General features: G+C 43.5%; 1 protein-coding gene across 5 annotated transcripts in view; it reads right to left on the bottom strand.

The window, feature by feature from the left end:
- AGPAT4 (1-acylglycerol-3-phosphate O-acyltransferase 4) overlaps positions 1–23,808 on the bottom strand; it is a 133,819-nt gene extending 110,011 nt beyond the window's left edge. For all 5 annotated transcript variants that reach the window (XR_004645076.1, XR_004645078.1, XR_004645075.1 and 2 more), the window contains exon 1: positions 23,686–23,808. The gene's annotated coding sequence lies outside the window, so the exon portion shown is untranslated. The remainder of the gene's footprint in view (positions 1–23,685) is intronic.
- Between the last annotated feature and the right edge of the window lie 2,029 nt (positions 23,809–25,837).

Here is a 25,837-nt window from a genome sequence, read left to right as displayed (position 1 = left end):
TTAGGGATGGTCTTTGTCATAAGGACAAAATAGAGACACTTGTTCTTGTATAAAATAAAATAAAAAAATAAAAAAGCTTAGGGAATTACAAAACTGTATTTCAATAGGTTCCCCCCGCTCCTCCCTCCCCGCCCCCATTCAATCCAAGCTAGTGTTTGGATTTAAGAACATTCCCCTGCAGTGTTTGCAGCTCAAACATCACCACGCTGAACAAGTGCATAAAAGAGTGAAAGTAAACATAAATAAAAATACTGACTTAAGGCACTTCCTGTAGCCTGGGAAACAGTATAAATAAGAAGGCATAAATAGTGCAGGGTACAATTTTATTTTATCAATCAACAATACAGTTGTCAACACAGGCAAGGACACTGGTTTTTTAAACACTGAGGGGACAATGAAGCCCTGTGACTTAAACCAATGTCACCATATTGTTTTCAATAGTCACCCACAGTTAACCCCAGTGTAAATGAGAAGAGGATAAGGCCCATAATTCTTAGAGTGTGATTTATTAAACACACACTGATTCTTACAGCTCATGACAGAAAGCCATAACAACCTTTTGAAAACAAAGGCCCAATCAATACATTCTCAGAAGACATTAAGATAGAAAAAGGGATTTTTGGCAGCCATCTTATCAACACCCTTAAATTAATTGGGGGGACAGTGGTCAAAGCAAACAAACAAAAGGATGCTTTGATGGGCACTTCCCTTTGGTATGAAACAGATAGAGGGCCCAATCCTGCAAACACTGGTCTAGTGAGTAGTCTAAGGCTATACAATTATTTGACTAAGGGGTTACAAGGTCAGGACCATAAATAGTAGCCACTACTCTGCACTTTCTTCCCCATGATCAGAGACATCTAGTTTTGCTCTGAAGCAAGACAGATCATACACCTCTTCTGTTTACACCACTTCCAAACATTTCTTTTGTCCCCACATGAGGCTGTTGCAATACTCTGTCTCCAGTGCCCCCTACTGACTACTTCTTTGGCCCTGCAATGACTTCTCCCCCTCTCTCAATACATGTCCAGTGACTTAGCCCTCTGGCTAGATCAAATCTTTCATAGTCACAGAAGGGGACAGAAATGGAAAGTCCAGCTAAAGGGTCCACACCAACCTCCAAAGAGAAGCTCTTTCTGCCCCCCTTGAACTATGCTGAAGTTCCCTGCTTTTCCCCCTCTACTGGGAACTGCAGAGTTCTTTCTTTGGTCCTCCCTCTTTCCTACAGAGATGTGATGGGGTTGAACCCCCTGTCCAGGGTGCCAGCTGAAGTGCTCGGGTCCCATTGATTCCGCCCATTCTACCAGCCTGGGTTTCCTCACCCTGTTCTAGCTGTGCCAGGCCCGCAAACCTTCTCTAGCACACACACACAGCTGAGGCCACACCCAGCTGCAGACAGACTGAAATCAGCTCTGTGTGGGAAGATTCAGCTCAGGGATTTACTCAGCACTCACATCCTTTGGAGTGTAAACCCAAAAAAAAAAAAAATTCACACCTCCCTCAATGTGGAGGGAGACATGCACAACCTCCCATTCCTCTTCCCCCCCGCCCTCCCAATATGAATTGTACAAACTGGGATTTGTAATAAGTTTATTTTTTGTTTGTTAACTACAAAAGGTAGATTTTAAGTGATTAGAGATAGCAAACAGAACAAAGCACATTACTGAGCAAATAAAACAAAACACGCAAACTAAACTTAATATACTCAAGAAACAGGTTACAAAATGTAATTTCTCACCCTAAATCTTGTTTTAGGCAGGTTGCAGTATTTCTGTAGCTTAGAGTTCTAGTTATTTCTCTTTACAGACTGGACCCCTATCTCAGCCTGGACTCAGCAGCTGCCTTTCCCATCAGGTGTTTTTCACACAATCTTCCCTCTTGGACGGCGAGGCAATAGAGAAGAGTCCTGACTGACTTACTTCCCAGCCTTAAATAAAAGATTCCCACCTTATGTAAATGCTGTTTCCCCAGTCTAACCCTCCCCCCCACCCCTTCTTAATGGAAAAATACTGAAAGCCCAAGATGGGGTCTAGTACCAGGTGACCCGATCAGGTGACACTCCTGTAGAGTGTCAAAGCAGCAGCCTGGGAAGCTTCTCAGGAAGGTGGGAGATTAGTATCTTTCAAGTCTATTGTTCTTCCTAATGGCCCATTGAGGTGGATTGCCTACTATCTGGTGGGCATTCCCCCACATACACACACAGTTGTCAGAGTAGCAGCCGTGTTAGTCTGTATCCGCAAAAAGAAGAACAGGAGTACTTGTGGCACCTTAGAGACTAACAAATTTATTAGAGCATAAGCTTTCGTGGACTACAGCCCACTTCTTCGGATGCATATAGAATGGAACATATATTGAGGAGATATATATACACACATACATATATGTTCCATTCTATATGCATCCGAAGAAGTGGGCTGTAGTCCATGAAAGCTTATGCTCTAATAAATTTGTTAGTCTCTAAGGTGCCACAAGTACTCCTGTTCTTNTGTTTATGCTCTCTGTATGTGTGTATATATATCTCCTCAATATATGTTCCATTCTATATGCATCCGAAGAAGTGGGCTGTAGTCCACGAAAGCTTATGCTCTAATAAATTTGTTAGTCTCTAAGGTGCCACAAGTACTCCTGTTCTTTTTACACACAGTTGTAATTAAGGTCATTATTCCTAACCTCCAATACAGAAATGATACATTCATACAAATTAAACACATTCAGTAGATCATAACCTTTCTAATGATCTCACATGACCCATCTTGCATAAAACATCTTAGTTATGCCATATTCATATCATAACAATATTTCTATGAAGAATATGGGGTGCAGTGTCACAAGGCCCTCTTCAGCCTATCTTCATCAGACCCTTCCTTAAGAGTGATAGCTCCCTTGCTCTTCCTTCCTGGGTCTCCTTCAATGCATTCTCTTTCATCTCTATGTAGTCCACCTTGATTGTGTCACAGCTGGGATCACTAACTGTAACTGAGTCACAGATCAGGATCAGCTGGAGGTTAACTGCCACATCACAGGAAAAGCTGAGCTGAGTCCCCTTAAAGGACCCGCTAGCCCATGATGACACTCACATAAGGAGATTATGCGAAGGTTGCATAAACTGGGGCGGAGAGAGTCAGGAACAGAATTTTAGAGTTCCTAGCAGCAAATTCAGTCAAACTGCACTGTTTCTCTGGGCTCTAGGCTACGCTAATGGGACAACTTGAAATCACATTTCCGCCTGAGCATTTTGTACCTGCTACGCTTACAAGTAGTACTTAGAGCACGGTGTTTAAACCAAAGCATGAGTTTAAACTGCTTTGCTGCATATGGATGGATTTGTTGAACAGAATAAAGCATCTAAATCTGGGGTTTAGGCTCTTAGTCCCAGCATTAGGCACCGCAAAACTCACACTGAGCTGCCACCTAACTCAGCAGGCACCTACATTTTTCACTATAAAAGTCCCCTATGTGCTCAGGTTCCTGCCTCTAGGCATGTGCACTGCTGCCTCACTCTAAGGCTCCAGACCTTTATCTCCCATATAAGTCCCAGCACAATCCTTAAATCAGGTGGAAAGGGGGGGGGAGGAAATGGGAAAGAAACATTCAAGGGAAGGGAGAGACATACACCTCACTCACCTTGCCTGTGGGGCCTGATCTCTTAAGCCTGGGCTACACTAGCGAGGGTGGGGGGGTGGGGGTGGGGAGGGGCGTTTCGAACTAAGATAGCGTAGCTGAAGTCGAAGTATCTTAGTTCGACTTACCTGGCCGTCCTCATGGCGCTGAGTCGACTGCTGCGGCTCCCCCGTTGACGCCACTTACTCCTCCTGCCGAAGTGGAGTACGGGCATCGATTAGCAGATCGATTTTTCACGTCCAGACAAGACGCAATAAATCGATCCGATACATCAAACGCTACCCGCTGATCCAGTGGGTAGTATAGACGTACCCTTAGAATGGGGCCCATTCAAAATCCAGAGGAGGACGTGCTTCCTTATAAAACGTTTAGTCCAGTGGTTAGAGCTCTCATCTGGGAGAGAGGGGGGAATTAAGCCAGTCTCCCACAGCCCAGGAGAGTGCTCTAACCACTGGACTAAAAGTTATAAGGGAAGCTGAGGCACGACCACTTCTTGCAAGCAGCAGTTTAGGCTCCAGGGGAGCTTTGACTTCAGGGGAGGGATTCCCAGCTGTGTCTAGCAGAGCTAGGGATCACTGCAGTTTGGATTTAGGCATCTAATTCCATGAGATGCACTGCTTAGGACACACCCCTCGTCAGCATCTCCCATTGGCTAGCTTAGGTGGTTCCCTGCTGAGCATCCTGGCTTTTGTGGATCCCATTCTTTAGATATGTCCTTGTCTATTCATTGTATAGGGAGCCTAGATGCCTAACCCAGGCTTTGTGGATCCCATTGTCGTGCTAGTGATTTTCTAGGCGCCTAAAAGTTAGGTGTTGCAGTGCTCAGCACTGTCATGTCTAAGTCTCATTTCAGATCCGGGCTATGGTCAAGTGCTTTGCTGAATGACAGTCCGAAGCATCGAGCTTCAGCGGGAAGTTTAGAACAGCCAGACATCTTACAGGACACTGCACACTGCCACGGTTGCTGTTGACTGAAACTGACTCTCACAAACAGAACCAGTTGCTGAGGCAGAGAATACACTCAGGCTAGAATAAAGCAGCCTCAGTACTGGGTTTAAACAAGCTTTTATTCAAACAACAACAAGAAATAAGCATTATTCTAAAACCGGTTTCAAATCATCTGCAGTACAAGAGTTTCCTCAAATCACGCTTCTATATATAGACACACACACACACACACACACACACACAGAGCAAGTCACAGGAAATTGTGTTTTATTCTTCTTGCTTGTGGTTAGCAAGTGCGTACATGACTAACACTACAGCATCTCCCCAAGAAAGCATAGTCCAATAGATGCCATAATAGCTAGAATTGAAGGAGTTTACAGGAAGAATTGTCTCTGTTTATCCATTTGTTCTCTTAGAGCCTGATCCAGTTCCCACTGAAGTCAACTGGCAAAATGCCACTGACTTCAGGGCATAGGATCAGGCCCTGAGGTCCCAATTCAGGATTGCATTGAATCCCATGCTTAAATATCATTGACTTGAACAGCACTTAAGCATAAATGATCTGGAAAAAGGGGTAAACAGTGAGGTGGCAAAATTTGCAGATGATACAAACTACTCAAGATTGTAACTCTTTGCAATCTGCTGTGGATGTAACTAAGGAACCTCACAAAACTGGGTGACTGGGCAACGAAATGGCAGATGAAATTCAGTGTTGATAAATGTAAAGTAATGCACAGTGGAAAACAATCTCAACTATACATATAATATGATGGTCTAAATTAGCTGTTACTACTCAAGAAAGATCTTGGCATCATTGTGAATAGTTCTCTGAAAACATCCACTCAACGTGCAGGGGCAGTCAAAAAGATCATGTGGGAATCATTAGGAAAGGGATAGATAAGACAGAAAATATATTGCCTTTATATAAATCCATGGTACACCTACAACTTGAGTACTGTGTGCACATCTGGTTGCCCCATCTCAAATATATATGAAAAGGTACATAGAAGGGCAACAAAAACGATTAGGGGTATGGAACAGCTTCCAAATGAGGAGAGATTAATAAGACTGGGACTTTAACTGAGATGACTAAAGGGAGATATGATAGAAGTCTATAAAATCATGACTGGTGTGCAGAAAGTAAATAAGCAAATGTTATTTACTCCTTCTCATAACACAAGAACTAGGGGTCACCAAATGACATTAGTAGGGAGCACGTTTAAAAACAAAGAAAAGGAAGTATTTCTTCACACAACGCACAATGAACCTGAGAAACTCTTTGCCTGAGGATGTTGTGAAGCCCAAGACTATAACAGGGCTCATAAAAAGAACAAGGTAAGTTCATGAAGGATAGGTGCCTCAATGGCGTTCCTGGCCTCTGTTTGTCAGAAGCGGAGAATGGGCAACAGGGGATGGATCACTTGATGATTACCTGTTCTGTTCATTCCCTCTGAAGCACCTGGCATTAGCCACTGTTGGAAGACAGGATAATGGGTTAGATAGACCTTTGGTCTGACCCATTATGGCAGTTCTTATGTGCTGAAGTACCTTCCTGAAGAGGGATGCTTTCCTCAACTGGGGCCTTTATGCTCAATTCCCCTTTCCAATCAATTCATCCTTTGTGGAAAGAGCTTCATAGTCATAAACAAGGAAGTAGGAAAACACTTATAATTTTTAAAAGGAATTATTTAAAGAGTGCTCCTTCACAAACTGGATTTTTTTTAAAGTTGGTCCATTAAAATAATCACATTGACAGTGTCCCAGCTGATGTAAGAGGGGAAAAATAAGCCCAGAAATAGTTAACTAATAAAGCCAAATTTTGCCCCCTTTCGGAAGTAAAGGAGTGGTGCAAGCTCTTTCCAGGTTGTTTCCCACAGCATATTGCTCTTTGTATATGATTTAGTTCCGTTGCTAATAATGTAGAGGGATGTTACTGTCTGCACTATCACCCTGAATGCTGCTTCTCTCTAGTAAGAAGGGAGTACATGCTTGCACATATCTGAGCACAGCAAGATAAGTGGATGAAGGCAAGCTGAGAAAGCAACAATGGTGTTCTGGTCTATAACAGGGGCTCCTAGGCAATATGATAATATAAATAAGGATTGGGAGCAGCCACCTGAATTATTTTCAAAGGGAGCAGCCATACGTGAAGCAGCTTCACATATGCTTCTGAAAAGGACCAATTAAATTCAACTAATTGTTCAGAGCACTGTGACAATGCCAGGCAGTGTGGTGAGTGGAACAATGAATGCTGAGTTATGGGGAGGGAATGGAGAGCAATGCTGTGGGTGGCGAGGAGGGGGAAGATGTGTGCAAAGAGCATGGAGCTCAGCATTTCTGAGGGGGCTGGAGCAAGCAGTAGACTGGATAGAAGACATGATGATCATCCGGAGTGCCAATCATCACTGAGTTCACACCTCTTTTAAAAAGGGTAATGTTCTGAAATGGGCACTATTCATGGGTAAGCAAGGTAAGATAGCTCCAAGTTTTCTACTGTTCTCTGGGCCTAGAGGTTATTTTGGCTGCACTGAAGCTTAGAGATAGATTTCATATTTGAACATGGTTTGCTGAGAGTGCTTGGAAGAGACTAGAGGACCCACACCCCTCCCCAAAAAATGTTTGCTATCTTGTTTTAAAATGAAAACTATGGGTGGAATTCACCTTGAGCAGAGGGTTAGCACAAGCTTCCAGGGGTCTCTTACAGCCTTTGAACCTCACGGAGTGTAGTCCTTGCCGTCTTGAACAAGGGTGAATTCTCATGCTATTTAGTTTTGGAGTTTAAACATTTATTTCCAGTCCCTACCCATGGTGAGCCCTTGATTTTTCTTAAAGGCAAATGACAAAGCCATTTAAAAAAGAAAAATTTTACTACAATTCCACACCAGCCACACATTATGTCCTGCAAGCACTTAAATGCGTGAGCACCTTTGAGGCAACTAGTCACCCTTGAGTCCAGCAGGACTACCCATATATGTACACAAGTGAAATTACTGAAGCGTTTGCAAGATCAGGTCCTTTTAGGTGTAGAATTAGAAAACGGTAGGAGTTTTAACATTTATTTATTGCTGCATTTATACAGCTCCTTTCAATGGAGGCGCTCAAGCCACTTAAATATGAATGAATTAGGCCTCAGAGCACCTGTCTGAGGAATTACTATCCCTATTTCACACAGAGGGAAACCCAGGGTAGATGGAGTCTGTTGGTGCCAATGGATGACTTAGCAGATATGAACACAGAGTATGTTCCAGTCCACTCTCTATATCAAATCTGATCCTAACTTATTTCTGAGTGGTGGGAAGGGGAAGGAATAAAAACAGGGTACTAAGTAGTAAGTTTGGTGGGTCTCAATTATGATTTGGAGGTTATGAATTTAGGCCGGGCTCCACAAAGGGACTTTTTTGAGCACTGCAGTGCCTAACTTTTAAGAGCCTAGGAAAGTCACCTGAGAGGTGAGAGATGCAGGTTCAGTTTCACTTTGGATAAAGAAAGAGTCATCAGGCCAGAGAGAGCGCGTTTGTTTACACTGCAATTCAAAGTTTTTGGCTGGCCCATGCCAGCTGATTTGGGCTTGCTGGCTTGGGCGAAGGGGCTGTTTAATTGCAGTGTAGACGTTCGGGCTCAGGCTGGATCCCAAACATCTATAGTGCAGTTAAACAGCCCATTTGCCTGAGCCAGAGTCAGTTATCACAGGCAAGCCATGAGTTTTTAATTGCAGTGTAGACATACCAACACGGGCAGCACATGAACTGCCTGTTGGGGAGGCTAGCCCAGGGCTAGCCTCCAGGTCCCAAAGGAGCACCAGGAGGGTGGGATTCGGAGCCAGGAGAACTGGAGCCGCAGCTGCACGCAAGGAGCATCATGGCAGGGGGCAGGGTCACACCTGGCTGTTTGGGGAGGCAATGCCTCCCTCTGCCTATGTGACCCGACACCCATGCGTACCAAAATGCCTTTCTAGCCTAGTGCTTGGAGGACTCACCAGGAAGGTGGGAGATCCACAGTCCAGTCTTCCTGCTCCAATGAAATAATAATTACGCACTATGCAAGAGCTTCAACAGGACAGATTGGGGGAACCTCACATCAGAACAATCCCTGTTCAAGTCCTTCCTTCCTCTCAGGCAGAAGGGGAAACTCAATCCAGGTTGCCCACATCCCAGGTGAGTGCTCTAACTGAGCTGGAAGTTGTAAGATGGACACCACCACCTCCTTCCTGAATTTTGAATGGGACCCAATCCAGTAGGTAACCTCTGAGCATGCCTACCGGATCAGAAGCAGCAGCAGCGGCAGAAACTTAAGCACCAAGGGAACTTTTACAGCAGAATATTTAGGCACTGAGTTTAGGTGCCTATAAAGTTGAGCGGCAGTCAAGCAGGGGTTTTCTGGAACACAGTGGAGCCAAAACTGGAACTTAGGGACTAAACTGTGGACTTAGGTGCCAAAGTACTTTTGTGGATCTGGGCCTTAATGTCCAAAATGTAGCAGTAGTAATATCATGTACATAAGACCTTCATTATTCCCACCTGGAAGGCTGGCTGACTCAAAGACACCACAAAGTACCTTCTGGATATTGTGAAAAAAGTAAACAGTAGTCATCTGTAAAGAGGACAATACAGTTTGCTTGTGAAACATCTTCAAAGACCAAGCCACTGCTGTTCCTGCTCAATAACCTGTTCATACTTTCTGGAGTTATGTGGATTTAAAATAATTTTAAATTATTATATATATTTAAAATTATCTATATATCTATCTTACACACACACACACACACACAGGCAACCCTCCCTGAGCTTTTGGCAGGAGTTTAGTTCAGTCCCTTTTCACTGCAGAAAAGGGACTGAACATAACTTATAGCTTCTGAATAGTGTGTCTTGGGAATACTAGCTTGCAGTGTTGATTGGGGATCTTTTTTTAAAAGGATCCTGGAAGTGGCATAAAGAAAGGGGACAAAGCCAGTGACCTGGGAAATTGATGGTACTGAAAACAGCCACCATTTGCAGAAGTAATTCCAATATTTAAGGTTTCAGAGTAGCAACCGTGTTAGTCTGTATCCGCAAAAAGAACAGAACAGGAGTACTTGTGGCACCTTAGAGACTAACAAATTTAGTTCTAAGATATAACCGCATTTGCTCCAATCCCTCGGATAGAGACAAGCACCTACAAGATCTCTATCAAGCATTCTTAAAACTACAATACCCACCTGCTGAAGTGAAAAAACAGATTGACAGAGCCAGACGAGTACCCAGAAGTCACCTCCTACAAGACAGGCCCAACAAAGAAAATAACAGAACACCACTAGCTGTCACCTTCAGCCCCCAACTAAAACCTCTCCAGCGCATCATCAGAGATCTACAACCTATCCTGAAAGATGATCCTTTACTCTCACAGATCTTGGGAGACAGACCTGTCCTCGCTTACAGACAACCCCCCAACCTAAAGCAAATACTCACCAGCAACCACACATCACTGAACAAAACCACTGACCCAGGAACCTATCCTTGTAACAAAGCCTGATGCCAACCCTGTCCACATATCTATTCAAATGACATCATCATAGGACCTAATCACATCAGCCATACCATCAGGGGCTCGTTCACCTGCCCATCTACCAATGAGATGTATGCCATCATGTGCCAGTAATGCCCCTCTGCCATGTACATTTGCGGAGAGACTGTCTGGTTTGGCCAAAGAATTAATGGACACAAATCTGACATAATACTCTGGAATCACAATACTCAAAAAACAGTGGGAGAACACTTTAACCTGTCTGGTCATTCAATGACAGACCTGCGGGTGGCTATATTACAACAGAAAAAGTTCAAAAACAGACTCCAACGAGAGACTGCTGAGCTGGAATTGATATGCAAACTAGACACAATCAACTCAGGACTGAATAAAGACTGGGAATGGCTGAGCCATTAAACAAACATTGACTCTATCTCCCCTTGTAAGTATTCTCACACTTCTTATCAAACTGTCTGTACTGGGCTAGCTTGATTATCACTTCAAAAGTTTTTTTCCTCTTACTTAATTGGCCTCTCAGAGTTGGTAAGACAACTCCCACCTGTTTATGCTCTCTGTATGTGTGTATATATATCTCCTCAATATTTATTCCACTCTGTATGCATCCGAAGAAGTGGGCTGTAGTCCACGAAAGCTTATGCTCTAATAAATTTGTTAGTCTCTAAGGTGCCACAAGTACTCCTGTTCTTCTTTTTGCGGATACAGACTAACACGGCTGTAACTCTGAAACCTGTATATAAGACCTAGACATTATTACTAGTAGCAGTGCTCAAACAGAGCACAGTTCTACTGATTACAAATGAAAATAAGTTAATTCAAAATAATATGGGTTGAAGACAAAAGGTGAAATTTTTTTCAAATTCTGTAAATTCTCAACCAAGTGTTTGGATGTATTGAATACTCCTGATTGCAAATTTCATTAACATGAAATACTCCCTCTGCTAGAGCATATGAAGATATAAACACTGGTCTACAATTTGAGAAGTCATCTACTTCAGAGATAAAATGTGCTATTACATATTTTGATGTGCTGAATTCAAATATGACAATTAAAACAACTGATTGGCTACTGTTTCTAAGATATTTAAGTTTTTACATTTTACGTCTATGTATATTGTGTAGATAGTAGAGTTTTAATCATAAATTGTAAACTTAGGTCTTTTCATGTGTTTATGGTTGCTTTACATGATAATATTTTACCTGTCCTGTTTCTGTAACACTTTAAAAATCAGCAAAAGGGTTATATAAATAAAATTTATTATGAAACAAAAGGCAAAAAACTATTCTGTACATAGTTTAGTCCTATTCAGTGTCTACTTGGCGCTTCTTGGCTTGTCTCTTGTATTCATTAAATGGAGCATCTCTTGTCACTGTCCAGCAATAGTCTGCAAGCATTGATGGGCTCCATTTGCTCTGATAGCGTTTCTCCATTGTTGCAATGTCCTGGTGAAATCACTCGCCGTGCGCGTCGCTCACTGCTCCGCAGTTCAGTGGAAAAAAATCTAGATGAGAGTGCAAAAAAAATGTATCTGTAGTGACATGTTGCAAGCAAGGCTTTTGAATGTCTTGAGGAGGTTTTCCACCAACAACCTGTAGTTGTCTGCCTTGTTGTTTCCGAGAAAATTTATTGCCTCTAACTGGAAGGCTTTCTATGCCGTCTTTTCCTTGCCACTCAGAGCATGGTCAAATGCATCATCTCGAAGAAGTTCACGAATCTGAGGACCAACAAAGACACCTTCCTTTATCTTAGCTTCACTTAACCTTGGAAATTTTCCACGGAGGTATTTGAAAGCTGCTTGTGTTTTGTCAATGGCCTTGACAAAGTTCTTCATCAGACCCAGCTTGATGTGTAAGGGTGGTGGTAAAATCTCTCTCGATTCAACAAGTGGTGGATGCTGAACACTTTTCCTCCCAGGCTCCAATGACTGTTGGAGTGGCCAATCTTTCTTGATGTAGTGGGAATCTCTTGCATGACTATCCCATTCGCAGAGAAAACAGCAGTACTTTGTGTATGCAGTCTGCAGACCAAGCAAGAGAGCAACAACCTTCAAATCGCCACAAAGCTGCCACTGATGTTGGTCATAGTTTATGCACCTCAAAAGTTGTTTCATGTTGTCATAGGTTTCCTTCATATGGACTGCATGACCAACTGGAATTGATGGCAAAACATTGCTATTATGCAGTAAAACAGCTTTAAGACTCGTCTTCGATGAATCAATGAACAGTCTCCACTCATCTGGATCGTGAACGATGTTGAGGGCTGCCATCACACCATCGATGTTGTTGCAGGCTACAAGATCACCTTCCATGAAGAAGAATGGGACAAGATCCTTTTGACGGTCACGGAACATGGAAACCCTAACATCACCTGCCAGGAGATTCCACTGCTGTAGTCTGGAGCCCAACAGCTCTGCCTTACTCTTGGGTAGTTCCAAATCCCTGACAAGGTCATTCAGTTCACCTTGTGTTAGGAGGTGTGGTTCAGAGGAGGAGGATGGGAGAAAATGTGGGTCCTGTGACACTGATGGTTCAGGACCAGAAGTTTCATCCTCTTCCTCGTCTGACTCAAGTGAGAATGATTCTGGTGCATCAGGAACCGGCAGTCCTTCTCCATGGGGTACTGGGCGTATAGCTGATGGAATGTTTGGATAATGCACAGTCCACTTTTTCTTCTTTGACACACCTTTCCCAACTGGAGGCACCATGCAGAAGTAACAATTGCTGGTATGATCTGTTGGCTCTCTTCAAAGCATTGGCACTGCAAAAGGCATAGATTTGTTGCACAAGTGTTGCAGCATATGTGTGGGGCCCACCTCTTGTCCTAAACTCCAATTTTGCAGCCAAAATAAAGGTGATAGGCTTTCTTAACCATAGTGGTTATACTGCACTTTTGTGATGCAAAAGTCACTTCACCACAAACATAGCAGAAGTTATCTGCACTGTTCACACATGTACAAGGCATCTCTGCTCACTTTGGCTAAACAGAAATGTGTCCCTTTGCAAAGTCAAACACTGACAAATAAGAGAGCACGACACTGTATGATTTCTAGAGCTGATATAGGGCAATTTGTTCAGCAGAGTGATGTAAGCTTCGTTATGATTGCATCACCCATGACTTCTAGGAATAACATGATGCAATTCATATCATGGATGACGCAATACCAGCTTCAGATTGCATCATTAATTGTTTTGCCTAAAAAGCAGGTACTGTCCAAACCCAGTCATAGATTTATTCATAGATCCAGTCAAAGATGTATTTTAGTCATTTCTGATTTAAATTGAGATCCCTTCCCTTTATAACTCACTTATCCTCCACCATTCCCAAGTCAAGGGTCGTATATACAGACCCAATAGCATAGCTTGAAAACTAGAGCCAATCAACAATTTTAAGCATCATTTTCGTTCTCAGTGACCCAGAATTAGTAAAGTTTGACTACATTTATTTCAGAAGCATTTTGGCTGTAGAGCAGTGTAATCAACCCAAGACAGACCTTTAGAATATCACATAGGATACCTCTCCCAATTAAGTACTTTGCCATTTATCCCTGACATTGACTGAAGGAGTGTAAGCCAGTTTTAAACTTTAACTTTCATATTAAAAGTATTATTACATGCAGATACAGAGTTGGGATAGACTAGAACCACACACAGAAGGAATAATAAAATACCCAGGCCTTGTTAAAGAAGACAAGAAAACAACAATAAATCTCATTAAACTGGAGAAGAAAACAAAACAGTCTTCAACATATATTATGCAGGGATATAAACTTCCACTACCAACAGGCAACCCCTAGCAGTTGGAAAATATAAAAGAATGTATGCACCACGCCAAATCTCAGTTCCAGTGGATTCAAAGGAAAATATATCATTAGAAGCCTGGGCTGCACCCACACAGAAGAGACATTCGAATGCCAGGTTAAGCCTAATCGACAGTAGCACTGCTTTACTACCCATCTAACTATCCTTACACACCCAGTTTTCACCCAGCTCAGGCTCAGAGATGAATGTTGAGAAATTGCTGGATCACAGTCTTGGATTAGATTTTTACACTTTAGTCAAATCACTTTTAATTTGAAAAATTGGATGGTAGAATCCTTGATATTTAATTGATGGAATTTAAGGCATTAGAGCACGAAGGTCTGTCAGGGGTTCTTGGGATGCAGAGGATAAAGCTGAAATAATTAACACCCCTCCCCCCCGCACACACACACCCCTACCTCATTTGGGGCCTAATCCAAAGCCCAGTGAAGTCTGTTGAAAGACAAGACTCCCACTGGCTTCAACAGGCTTTGGATCGGACCCTAACAGCTTGGAAAACTTGACGCCTCAAAGTAGCTGAATGCAGAGTAACTTTGAAAGTACTTATATTCTCATAATCAAAGCCAGGACCAGTTCAAAACAATCTGAACTCCCCTTCAGCAGAATCCTTCAGTTATATCCTGATTCAAAATCCATTTAAGTCAGTGGGAGCCAGATTTTTAAAAGGTACACCTCTACCTTAATATAACGCTGTCCTCGGGAGCCAAAAAAAAAAAAAAAATCTTACTGCATTATAGGTGAAAACGCGTTATATCGAACTTGCTTTGATCCATTGGAGTGCGTAGCCCCCCCACCCAGAGCGCTGCTTTACCGTGTTATAGCTGAATTTTGTGTTATATCGGGTGGCATTATATCAGGTTAGAGGTGTATTTAGATACCTCAAGATGCAGATTCACTAACGTTAGGATTTTCAAACACACCAATTTCACCCTTTAGGCACCTACAATACTTTTAAAAATCTGGCCCCGAGTGTCTTTTCATCAACTTTAATGAACTTTGGAGTAGGCCCTTAGGGCCCAGTTGGTAGACCCAAATTTCAGTGTGAGAGACACTCCACTTGTCCCAAACTCCTGTGTCACACTAACTGCCTGGTGTTGGGTCCTGTTAAGATGGATGGCAGGGGGATAGCAAGAGAGAATGTAGCACACTGAAGAAATGGTCCATGTATTTTTGGAAATATTTAGGGGAATGGTCAGTAGCAGGTTCCTGGGGAAAAGGGGGAAGACTAATGTGTCCTGCCTACATCTGTGATTTTGGAGGGGGGGGGGGGGGGAAGAGACACTGAGCCCCTAGGCACTCAAGTAACTCTGCCAATAGAGCTGTGAGCCAGTATTAGAAAACTCACATTCAACACTATGTAGCATTGGAACTTCAGCTGTAAACCTCACATTACATTGGTGTCCCTCCCATTTCCCCCTCACTCAGCTGTCAGTTTGACAGCATTGATTTTACTTTTCTAAGATGGCTCCTGCCATCAGCTCAGAAGTACATGGCTTTGTGGATATTCAAGACTGTTTCAATCTCTATTTTAGACTTAACATTGTATTGATCAAGACATCCAAAGCTACATGAGCCTCAATGTCAGCACGATTCATAGACAATGATCTCCTACAGGGTCTGTATGCAGATGTGACCCGCTGCACAACTCCCGCTTCCCATTTCCACATGGCAAGAAACAACCTGAATAGCACCGGCTCCCTATCCCTGGATGTCTCCAGACATTTGAGTAACTGTATGTGGAAGGGGCAGATTGATCTGAGTGCGTGTGGGGCAGGGGGCATACATTAGCTATCATGGAAATCTTTCTCATGAAATGGAGAGAGCACTAGGAGCAGTTGCTGTTCAAGTTTTTCAGGTATTCGCTTGCCAGCTTTTTATCAACAATTTTAATCAGGTCTTCTCTCCTTTCTTATTGTCCTAGGCACCAATCCTGCAACTGGATCCACAGATAGACCCTTACATAGCCATATGGCCCCAGATGCAAGGTTAGGCTTTAGTTTAATGTTAGCAAGAAAAATAAACTCTCCGATTTCACTCCCTTTCTCTTGGATTATTGGGGCTATTTTCAGTCTTGTACTGTTTACCTTCATACATTTATAAAAGCCCTTCAGTCTCTTTGGCTGGTAATAAGTCATTCTGCTTGTTTGCCTCTCCCATTTTCAATTTTTTTTTTTTATTATGGTAGCATCTAAAGGCCCAAACTGAGGCCAGGGCCCTATTGTGCTAAGTGCTGTACAGACAGTTGAAGACCATCCCTGCCCTCAAAATAGGGTTGCCAATTCTGACTGAAGGTATTCTGGGAGATTTTCTCCCTCCCCCGCCCCCCCAACATAACAATGTTATTTTCTTAAAATAGCCTATTAAAGTCTTCCAGATTGCTTTCAATAGTCACTGGGAGATCAATGCCAATTCCAGAAGACTTCAGGCCAACCCTAGAAGGTTGGCAACCCTACCTCAAAAGCTTACAGTCTAATCAGATGTAGGGAGGGAGTAAACAGAGGAACAGATTGTTCAAGTAATTTTTCCCCAAGGTGAAATAGCAAGCCAGTGACAGCAAGAGAATCCAGGTCTGCTGACCCCTAATCGAGGGCCCCATCCTCTAGGCAACTGCCTGAATTCCAATACAGGGGTTTTGGTTCCTTCTTTGCAAATTCAGACCCTTGCAACAATTTCCTTTAATTTTTTTTTCCCCAGAAGTGACCCTCTATAGGGTATCCACCCCGCCAAACCCAATGCTTCTGCTTCACTTCATTTCTATTGTCCCGGACATCTCCACATCTCTTTTCTGAAGAGCCAGGTGTGGAGAAAATGAAGTGAGTCAGGAACATCTGAAGAGCTGTCCTTCCAACATAGCAGCAGGACAGACTTGGGGTGGGAAGAGTGCACAGACTCTCTCGTACTTGCTACATGGCATCAGGCTGGTCGTAAGCGTGGGCTCAAGCCCATCAAGCACCAAATCAGTATACCAGTGCCAAAAATAAAACTGGGAAGGGCCACACAACACCCTCACTGTCAGGAAGCCCTGTTGCAGATTGAGTTTCCACACACTAAGGTTACAGGGGTGCCTGAAATGCTGCTCCCCAACTGTATTTTGGTGTAAAAACTGTGTGCTGTCCCTGCACATCCCTGGCGGTGCAGCCCTGCCTTAATTTCTGCAGTGGGGTCACCAATAAGTTCAGCAAAGCTTTTATGTATCAAATGACCCCCCAGGAGTCAAATTTATTAACAGAAAGTTCAACAAACACAAACACTTTCACCCAAGCTTCTTAGCAGGAAAGCAGAAACTATCTGAGTTTCACTTCCACAGCCAGGCCCTTTCAACACAAGGCACTCGACCTTCATTCCTTACCTGGAGTCAGGAGCTTTCTGGCAGCTACAGCTTTTTTTCCAGACAGCATACAGCTCCTTTCAGGCTGAGCCTCCTGCAGCTAGCTGAGAGGTTCCTTTCCTTAACTGTTCACCTTCTCTGTTCTATAGAAACTACTCTCCCTAGAAGCTCTGGTAGCCTTTCACAAGGTCCAGGTGCTCATTAGCCAATTAGCTGATAGGCAGTTAGTTACTTACAGGTGAGCAGAGATGGGTTTGTTCTCTATCACAGATAGATTGGCCCTTAACTCCCCTTAAAGGGGCCAGCCCCCATGAAACTAGGATTTCCTCATATAGTAACAGTGGAAATATAACTCAGCCAAGCAATGAAACCCAAGCACATAGTGCTGTCTCTAGGACCCTTCCTCACAAAAGTCTGGAAATTGCAGTTGTTAATGAGTGTTTTACTGATGATGGAGGCATGGTGCCTAACACAAGTCTCTAGTGCCGGACTGGGCAAACTATGGCCCGGGGGACACATCCGCCCCTTCAGATGTTTTAATCCAGCCCTCGAGTTCCTGCTGGGGAGCAGGGGCCGGGGCTTGTCCCACTCCACATGTGCCACGGCTCCGCACAGCTCCCGGAAGCAGAGGCATGTCCCCTCTCCGGCTCCTACACATAGGGGCAGCCAGGGGGCTCCACGTTTTGCCCCCGTCCCAAATGCCTCCCCCGCAGCTCCCATTGGCCGGGAACTGCGGCCAATGGGAGCTGCAGGGGCAGCACCCGTGGATGGGGGCAGCATGCAGAGCCGCCTGGCCGTGCCTTTTCATAGGAGCTAGAGGGTGGACATGCCACTGCTTCCCAGAGCTGCTTGAGGTAAGTGCTGCCTGGAACCTGCACCCGAAACCCGCAGCCCTGATCCCCCTCCCATCCTCTGAACCCATCGGTCCCAGCCCAGAGCACCCTCCTGCACCCCCATCCCCAGCCCGCACCCCCAGCTGGAGCCCCCACCCTCCCTGCTCCACTGCTCCAGCCTGGAGCCCCCTCCTACACCATGAGCTCCTCATTTCTGGCCCCACCCCAGAGCTTGCACCCCCAGCTGGAGCCCTCACCCCCAATTTCGTGAGCATTCATGGCCCACCATACAATTTTCAAACCCAGATGTGGCTCTCAGGCCAAAAAGTTTGCCTACCCCTGCTCTAGTGTATCCTAATGCAACACACAGACTAGTGTGTGCTGATATTGCCCTCTTGGTGCTGACCCAAAGTAAGAATAAGAGATATAAAAGCCAGGGGAATTCTCCTTTAGCTCAAGTGGCAGAGACCAGTGTTTTTGAAGCTGAAGGTGTTGCATCATTAGTACTAACTGGGGGCTGAGGGAGGGGGGATGTAAAGCACCATCGCATGTGTGTATAATACAGTAATTATGCTATGGCTGTAATGCATGGTTTCATTATACTGACCTCAGGGGTAGAGATGGGAGGGCTGGTATGGTGTCCTCCAGGGTTAGAAAGTCTCATCAGGGAGTGCTGCACAGAGTGTTCTACCTTGCCTCTAATGTCAAGCAGTAAAATCAGGGCACATTATGTGAGACTACATCCTTCTCCCCCCAGTAGGGCCCAGGCCAGCCACGTGATTGTCATCAAAGATACCTGTGACAGAATCCCTACCCTACTATGACATCGCAACCTGTAATGCACTGAGAAATGTAAAGTGGTACGACATGACCGACAGACAATGGTCACTCCACATAGGTATTTCTTTTTCCAATGGGGATACACTTTTCCCACAGTAACCATACTCTATTTAAGGGCTTTGCGCAAGTACAGATTACCTCAGTGGGCGCAGCACCCTAGAAGCTCTATAATACTCCTAAACTGGAAAGCTTGCCTCATATTCCAAAGACGTGCTTCAGTCTGACAACAGCCTACAGAAATCCTTATGCAATACCTTCTCTTACTTAATTGGCCTCTCAGAGTTGGTAAGACAACTCCCACCTGTTTATGCTCTCTGTATGTGTATATATATATCTCCTCAATATTTATTCCACTCTGTATGCATCCGAAGAAGTGGGCTGTAGTCCACGAAAGCTTATGCTCTAATAAATTTTAGTCTCTAAGGTGCCACAAGTACTCCTGTTCTTTATGCAATACCTTCGCCCCTAGACCAGAAAGCAGAACTGGGTCGGTTTCCCCCTGCTTGAAAGCATTGCAGAAGGCACTGATCATACTCAGTTCTTCCCTATAGCTCAGCATAAGGTAGGTTTTTCCCTTCCCGATTGAAAGTCATCTAAAAAGAGGCCTGAAGACTGTCTCCCACCTGAAAACACCTTTATGAGTTGTGAGCATCAGCCATAGAAAAGAAAGAACAGGTAGCTCCTGTAATGCTGAAGTGTTCCACTGTTCCTGGAGAACAGTGATCTCAAGTGTCAGAAGAGGAGGGAGCTCCCACAAATGGGTGACCCTTTCCTTCACAACTGCAACTGGGGATGGGGAAACAGCCAACATTTCAGGCATGTGATTATAGGTAGGAGAGCCCGGACTCGCAAATCAGCTGCCCTTCATCAGAGATGAGAGACACTACCCAATTGCCCCCACCCTCCGATGACTTATTTTTTTTAAGCAAAAAGCCAGGCTAATTCTATAAGAACTCCTGGTCTTTGCACAGTACAGTGGAAGGAGAGGTCCCAGCCAGACACACATTTGTTGCTGAATAGGACTTTGTGACTATGATACAAAGCAATATGATTGACAAGAACTGAATTCTATATCTAGTAGCCTGGAAAATATTTAATATAGTCAGTAGGAGGGAATGTGGTGTAGTGTAGTGGATGAGGCACTCAAGTGGGAATCAGGAAACTTTTGTTACTGACTGCCTCTGATCTGATCTGGATACACTGGGCAAGTAACTTCACCTCTCTCATAGGCACCGACTTTCCCTCTTTCACGTGGGTGCTCGAACCCCTCTCTGCCCCCGCCCCCACTCCACCCCTTCCACGAGGCCCCGCCCTGCCCTGCCTCTTCCCACCCCTTCCCCGCCCCTATTCCAACTTCTCGCCCCGGCCCCACCTCCTCCTCTTAGCACGCCATGTTCCCGCTCCTCCCCCACTTCCCAGAGTGTGCTAGCGCTGCCAAACAGTTGTTTGGTGGCGGCCAGGCGGGAAGCGCTGGGAGGTAGGTGGAGGAGTGGGGACGCGGCGCGCTTGGGGGGGGGGAAGAGGAAGTGGGGCGGGGGGTGAGGGGAGCTTGGCTGCCAGTGGGTGCAGAGCACCCACTAATTTTTTCCTGTGGGTGCTCCAGCTCCGGAGCACCCACAGAGTCAGCACCTATGACCTCTCTGTGCCTCAGTTTCCACACCTATAAAATACAATCCCTTACAGCTTTTTTATGAAGCACTTGGGAGATTCTACGGATGGAAAGTATCTTTATAATGATATTCTATGTGTTCCTCTGAAGCCTAGAATGTCTATTTAGTCAGTGTGAAGCAATGAAAGGAGCTACAAGCTTGACTGAGAGCTCTTTTTGTTCAGAATATCAGCAGGCTGAATCTTCACTGGGTTTCACAGTCTGTTACCATCCATTTTTAAAGTTCTCAGCCATTTTGAATTTTACAGATTACTCCCATGATGTGTACAGCTACAGTAAGGCATGTATCTATGCCATGCTGAGAGTCTTAGACCATTGTGATATCACAGGTAACTCAAGTAGTCACCAATCTCACCCTACAGCTAATTTGCATGCATCATTTTCATTGGTTGTATGAGGGAGACAGAACAGATGGTGGATTATGGCCCAACTGCCATCCACACAAATCAACACAAGTCTCTTAGCACAACATCCCCAAACACAAATCAACACAAACCAGCCTACGTAATAACTCCAAATATGACTCTGAAGGCTAGCCTGTCTGTTGAGTCAGTGTGAAGGTATGGAAACAGCTAAAAGCACAGTTGAGAGTTCTTTACCCTCTTTTTGTTCAGAATATCATCAGGCTGAATTATCACTTGGATTCACTATCTGTCACCACGCAATTTTTAAGTTCTCGGCAATTTTTGGCTTTTTTCCCCCACACATACATGATTCTACAAATTATACCCATTAGTCAGCTACTAGTGATTATTAAAAACCTGGACAACAGTTTTAGCTGAGCTGTACATTCACAAAGAGCAATCCCACCCACCAGCCAACTGGAATACTTTTTCTCTGTTCAGGTCACTGCATACTTTACAATGTGATATTCCCTATGAGCCAGTGGCTGAATTCCAACCTCTTCCCATGCTGGAGTATCACTAAAGATTATGCATGTCCCTTTTTGCAGAGCATTGTACCTGTAGTCTCACTTTTCCTGCATATTTATTGCAGTTTTTAAAATGTGATTAACGATGTAAGTGCACACACCTGAATTTTAAAGATATAAGAAAAACAGCATGATTTTGGATCTTAGTTATGTATCAGAGTAAGGAATATACACTGAAAACATAGGCACCTGAAGCCAAATTTTCTTCTCAGTTACATTGGAGTAAGCCCATGGAAGTCAGTGGGCTTGCTCTGGTGCCAAAGAGAAGAGAGTTTGGTTCTTGGTCTCTTAATTTTTTCTTTTGCAAGTGATATTCAGTTTGGGGTGGCAATGATTATCACTCCAGAGTGAGGTTATGTTCCCTTGGTATAACTGCCAGCATTAGTTGCATCACGGTCTTAGAAGTACATAAATCATCTTATTAAGCATGTACAGGTCTTGGAAATGCAAGACAAATAAATATGGGACAAGACAAAAAACAAATGCACAGAATATAAAGTTCTGGTCAGAATGGAACAAATCCTCATTTACTGTTTTGTAACACATGGGTAAACACTCACTTGTTGAATCAAATCCTCTTATGGATCATTTCACAGCTGCACAATGCTCTATAGCAGTGGTTTTCAAACTTTTTTTTGCGGACCACTTGAAAATTGCTGAGGGTCTCAGAGGACCACTTGATGATCTTTCCAAATGTTGTTTGTACCATAGCTAACTATTGTAAAGCACTTTGGATAAAAGCGCTATATAAAAAAACTTAATAATAATTAACTTTTTTTGTTCCACAAATAAAAGCACATAACTCAAATTTTAATATCAGTAGTCTTATCTTTTTAATGCGATGGATGTACCCTCTCTCCCCCACTGGGCCTGGAAATGAGGACTCTCTCCCGCCACAGAGCTGAGGCTGGGAAGGAGGGGCCGTCTCCCTCCCGGCAGCCGCAGCCCTGCAACTGGGGAAAGTCGCCTTTCTCTGGCTGCCACAGCCCTGAACATCCCAAATCCCCACCCCCTTTTCCACCCCACTCCCCCTCCCACCTACCCCCTAATCCCCCCAAGGCCACCACCTCACCTTACATGTGCGTCTTCTCCAGGGTCCAGGCACTTAATTACTGGAGCCACACCTGTGCGACTGCCCAGGCATGCACCATAGAGGGAACTAACCATGCACCACCTGAATGGAGCTCACGGACCAGTTTGACAATCTCTGCTCTATAGTAAAGATTTGGACTAACCAATGCAGTGTTGTGCAGGCAAAGTTGACCTACTCTTATTACTGTTGATAGGCTGAATATATTCATTTTTACAGAAAACCACAGGTTTAAAACAAAAAAGCCAACCAAAACTTTAAAACAAATATCCAGCACTAAGCACACAGCCTCTTCTTCACTATTTCTAAACATTGCTCTCAGATTGTTATAGCCTATGGAATTCTTCTAGGTACAATGGGAAAACGAATTCACTTCATTTATTTCAATACATACCTACATTTTATTCAAACAGCTAATTATCTAGGCATGATACAGTCCTCTTGATGTAGAAAGCATTTCCATGAAAGCAGCTGTGAATAGATGGTCACAAATGTCTGTTTCCAAGGCAACATTATCCCTCCCTGCCCCCCTCCTCTAACCTCCTCTATTGTGATAGGGGAAAACCAAAATGAAAGTGGAGGGGAGACAACAAATTGCATGCTGCATCCTAGCAAATATCAATCCAAAACGTACAACAAATGCAAAATTGTGAAAGAAAACTAGATATTTATATTTAGGGCAAGGTCCATGGTATTTGTAGTTTCCATGGAAACACTAAGGAGAAAAGAAAGAGCATGTTGCATGGCACAAAGGGAGCCAATATGTAAGAGGAAAATTCTAGTCAGCTTCAGCTTTTTCAAGCAAAATGATTAAATATAGTAAAAATATTGAAACCAAGGTACTGCACAAATGGAGAAAAGAAAAAGGAAAAATGATCAGAGTAGTTCTTTCCTATGAGCCTGCAAACCTGCTGCTCACCTCTAACCACATGCTGCTCACATAAACACTTCATTGTAGCCTGCTTCTTTCTGTCCTTTCACTCTCTGCACTCAATGTCTTCGTGCTTTTTTAAAAGAAATCTAGCCAAGTAAAGAAGAAGCAAATGTAAAGTTCTTTGGAAGTAGCATGAATAATATCAGATCACATACCTTGAGCCTGCCAGAGCTTGACATGTGTGCTTAGAAACCAGACAGAAAGGGGGAGAGAGGCTGAGACTCAGAAATTGCCTCTAGTTTGCATGAGCTGTAAGTCAGCCAACACTGGAAAGAAAGCCAGACTCCACCCTGGGGTGGTCCATAAAAAAAAAAAAAAAAAAAAAATGTGGTTCTCAGATGACGTCTCTCCCCACCACATGTCACTTCCTTTTAAAGCTACAATTCAGCAGTTAAGGCGAGATGGCTACTTACTGGTGTACTGTGACTCACCCCTTCCCCCAGCAAGTAGTAGAAGGAAGTGGTTCATGTTTGAAAACACATTGCTACAGAAACCTCCTGCCGGAATTCAAACAAAAGCCTATTGTATATCACTTTTTTTTCTATCCCTTTAATCCCGTTGCTTCCATTTACAGAGAAAACTTTATCTTTCTTCCCATGCTAGCAGTGGTTTTAGTGCCATGTCCTAAACATGTTGGCTAAATTACATCATTATTAATTGAAAAGGAATATGATCAATTTGCATTATGCAATGCAATAGCTGCATCTTTTCCTCCTCTAAGTTATAAGAAACACAGGAGATGCAACAGTTGAGGCAGAAAAGCAAATATACAGGTGACTAAGACTTTTTAGAAGAATACTATATTAAAATATAAGCACAGCTGATCTGATACAATTATACCTTTTCAGTACACTGAGCGTTTTTTAATGAGAACAAGTGCTGCTAGTCATACTGTACCTGTTGTGTCCTCATATGCTGATTAGAGGCTGTGTGTTCGATCTAGAGCATGGGAATTGAACATCTGGGCTCAATCCGGTAAGAATTCTGCTGAGTCTTTCAGTTGGCATGGAGAGAGTTTGACACCTGGCATAAATGCTCAGTGCCATGCACAACTCTAAAGGAGCTAATGTTTTATAAAGAGTGGATCTGAGACAAGCTGAACAGGTGGCCATATGATCAATATAAACATCCTATAGGACAGATAAGAGATGTCAATAGAGTTATTGGGGGAGGAAACCCCCAGAATACCTATTACTTTAATAAAGGGGTGGAGGCTCAACTAATCTGGACGCAACAACAAAAAATTTCAGATACCAGGTTCCCAAATACTGAATATTCTGACACACAATACTCACCATCTGTGAAACCAAAACATTTACTGTCAGTCTTTGACTGTTGAGAGGAAAGCAGATTTTAAGAATGAACACAATGAGAACGAGCAAGAATACACAAAATAGTAACATGAAAAAGTAAAGCATGTTTTAACATCAGTACAGAGTTCCAAATGCAATGAGCTCAAATTGTGAAACATATAATACAGTCTTTAATTACATGATCCCATCTATAAGGAAATTTATCTCACTCACCTGAAAATTATCATTCTGGTAGGGAGAGGGGTCCATAAATTCAGTAGGGATGGATTTTTCAGTCCCCCCGTACTGCAGGAGGCAGAGACAGATGTTTTTGATTGTCTAGGCTGACTCTCCAGATAACTCCTCCCATTGAAGAGCCCCTCCACAGAGTTGCTTCCAAAGCTGGTGTGAAAGTGAAATGAATTGTATGAAAGAAATAGAATGAATTAAAGAATGCTGTATGTACCTTTAAGTAGAAATGAGAAATGCTGCAATCCAGGTGTCAGGAAAGCAGACATTAACTGTTAATCAATTGCTCCATTTAAGGGCGATTGGTGAAGCATTAGCCTTAGATCGATAAGAGTTAATAAGGAAGCAGGAGATACATATTGTGCCCCAGGCAAATTTTACAATTTTGCTCTCTCTGTCCCTTTGTTTAGTTCGCACCCTTTTATCTGTATAAATAAGACTGTCTGAATCTTGCATGGGGGCTCACATTATCTGAATGTATTAGCAGAGCACTGTGCTAATAAAAAAACAGAGTGGTCTGACAAACTAAGAGTCCTGAGTCTAACTTTGACACTGGTAACTATCATATATGAATAAAACACTGTTTCAAAATGCATTAACAGATAACACTGCCCAACACTAAGAAGTAGTAAATGTCCTTCAGCACATCAATTAAATATAAGAACACAGTTTTCCATCATGAAACACTATTGAAAATTAATATCCCCAAAAAAAGGAGATGAAAAGTACAGGATGGGATGAATTTATGGACCCATCCTCCTACCAG

Source organism: Trachemys scripta, chromosome 3 (genome assembly GCF_013100865.1).
Source record: "Trachemys scripta elegans isolate TJP31775 chromosome 3, CAS_Tse_1.0, whole genome shotgun sequence".
Taxonomy (NCBI): Eukaryota; Metazoa; Chordata; order Testudines; family Emydidae; genus Trachemys; species Trachemys scripta.
The sequence above is the reverse complement of the archived record's forward strand: the minus strand, read 5'-3'. Positions and strand labels throughout refer to the sequence as shown.